Source organism: Zonotrichia albicollis, unplaced genomic scaffold (assembly GCF_047830755.1).
Source record: "Zonotrichia albicollis isolate bZonAlb1 unplaced genomic scaffold, bZonAlb1.hap1 Scaffold_133, whole genome shotgun sequence".
In the NCBI taxonomy this organism is placed as follows: Eukaryota; Metazoa; Chordata; class Aves; order Passeriformes; family Passerellidae; genus Zonotrichia; species Zonotrichia albicollis.
In genome coordinates, this window is record NW_027428353.1 from 80,001 (window position 1) to 82,500 (window position 2,500).

The following is a 2,500-nucleotide window of genomic DNA, read 5'->3' on the forward strand; positions in this document are numbered from 1 at the left end:
ATCGTCAAGCGACGCTCAGACAGGCGTAGCCCCGGGAGGAACCCGGGGCCGCAAGTGCGTTCGAAGTGTCGATGATCAATGTGTCCTGCAATTCACATTAATTCTCGCAGCTAGCTGCGTTCTTCATCGACGCACGAGCCGAGTGATCCACCGCTAAGAGTTGTCTGGCTTTCGGGCGCCGCTCGCCGCCGAGCGGCCCCTTTTTGTCTCTCGCGCCGAGGACGCGCGGGCGCGCGCCTGGCTTCGACCGTACGAGCACACACGACACTGAGAAACGGGAGAAACCCACGCTCCGAAGGACTGCCGAGAGGGCGGGGGAGCCCGCGCCCCCGACCGCCTCCCCCCCCGCGAGGGGAGACGCCGACCTCACGTGCCGTCTTTCGGAGGCGGCCCAGGCGCCCGGGCTCGGCCCGGCCTCCGCGCGGAGGGCCGGGCGGCGCGCGCCGGCACGCGGGGGGCACGGCGGCCCGCCCGCTCTCGCTTTCACGGGAACGACGCAACACACGGCTCGGCAACGCGGCCGGGGGCGCGGCCGTCGGCCCCCGCGCACGCCGGCTCCCCCGGCGGCCGCCCCCGCCGCGGGGGCTCGCGGAGCGCGCCGCCGCGCCGCCGCGCGGCCGGCTTCCCTTTCTCTCTCCCAGCGGCCTTTCGCCCGCTCGAGACGGCGCGCGGCGACGACCGTGCCGCCGGCGCGCCTCCCCCCGGCGGGACCGCTCCCGCCGGGCGGGCCGGCGTCCGGCGGACGCGCTCCGCCGCCGGCCCCGGAGGCGGACGCCACCGAGAGCCGAGCCGGCGTTCGCCAGCGCCCGAGGCCTGCCGGAAGGCAGACCCCGCCGCCGCCGCCGGGGCCGCGCTCCCGGCACCGCCGCCGCCGCCTCCCACCGCCGTGGCCCCCTTCGCCTCGGCACGCGCCCGGCGGAAGGCGTACGGCGCTGAGCCGGGGGGCAACGCCCGCTCTCCTCGTTTTCACGCGGAGACCGGGCGGGGGAAGCGCCCCCGCGGCCGCCCGCACGCCTTCCTTCGGCCCACGCGCGGCCGAGAAGGGCGACGGGGGACGCGACGTGCGGGGCCCGGGACGGGACCGCCGCCGGCCGCGGCGGGCGCCCTCCGGCCGACCGTCCCCCGCAGGGAAGAGGGGGACACCCGTCGAGCGGCGCCGCCGCCGCTCGGCACGGGGTCGCCCGCGCTCGCGGGCCTCCGCCGACGGAGGGCCCGCCGGGCGCTCGCCCCCCGGGCGGGCGGGCGATCGAGCGGGGGGGACGGCCGGCGGACGGCGCCGCCGGCGCGCCTTCGAGGAGGAAAGGCCGTCGAGGGAGAGCGATAGGGGCCGGACGCGCGGGACGCGGCGCCGCGCCCGCGAGACGCCGCAACGGCGGCGGCTCCAGGAGAGAGCGCGGCGGACCCCGGCGGCCGCCACCCCGCGGCCGAGGAAAAGGCAGAGAGCGGGCGCTCTCTGCCGGCGTCGCCCGTTACGACGAGGCGGGCGGGTCGGCCCCCGCGGCCGACCGCGCGCCGCGGCCTCTCCGCAGAGGCCGGGCCGCGGAGAGGGGGGGGCAGGGCGCCCCTCCCCGGCGCGGCGCGGTTACCCCCGCGCGCGCGCGCGCGGCGGGGGCGACGACGACGACGACGGAGGGAGCGCGGCCGGCGGCCACGGACACCACCGCAGGAGCTACGGGGAGTAGCTGCTCCCCTACCCCTCAATGGCGCCGCGCCGCCGCCCGGCAACACCCGCCGCCGCCGCCGCCGCCGCCGCCGCGGCCCACGGCGGGCCGCGCCGAGCCGCCCGAGTCTTTAAACCGCCGCCCGGCTTCGCCGGCCCCCTTTCGGCCCCCGCCGCAACAGCGTTTGACGACGCCGAGGGGGGAAAAACCTGAGGGAGAAACCGCCGAGGCGCGGAGCGCTAGGTACCTGGCCCTGGGGCGAGGGAAACGACCTGCATGGCCCCGCCGGGGTGCCTCCCCCGCTGCCGCCCTCGGGGGAGCGTCCACCGGCGGGGGCGCGCCCGGCGTCTGCCGCCACCACCGCGGCGTCCTTCTCGGGGCCCGGGGTTTCCCTCAGTAGCCCGGCGCTGCGCCCGAGAGGACCGCCGCGGCTCGGACCGCCCCGCCGGCGCGGGGACGCGCGGCCCGACCGCCGAGCGCGCCTCGCCCGCGCCGGCGCGCGCGCGCGCCGGCCCCGAAGGCCGGCGGCCCGGAACGCCCGGAGGCGCGGCGTGTTTCTCTCCTCTGTGGCGCGCCAGGGGGGGAACCGCTCGGCCCGAGAGCGGGAACTCTGCCGGCCCGGCAAAGCCCCGCTCCCCGGTGCGGGAAGGGCCGGAGGAGCCGCCTCCTCCGAGCCCCGAAGGCGCCCCCGCCGCCCGCTCCCTCGCCATTTCCACATCGGCCGCCGACGGGTGCCACGGCCGGACGGCCGGCCGTCGCTCGACGGGCGAAGCAGCGAGGGGAGGGACGGGCGCGCCTCCGGGAGGGGCCGTGCCGAGCACCCCTCCCTCCCGGCACCC

The 2,500-nt window shown here is 79.9% G+C and overlaps 1 non-coding gene across 1 annotated transcript; it reads right to left on the minus strand.

Moving 5' to 3' along the window:
- Positions 1-9: 9 nt before the first annotated feature.
- Positions 10-162, minus strand: LOC141727510 (5.8S ribosomal RNA). Its single transcript, XR_012578511.1, has one exon. It is a non-coding gene; the product is annotated as a 5.8S ribosomal RNA (ribosomal RNA).
- Positions 163-2,500: the final 2,338 nt, after the last annotated feature.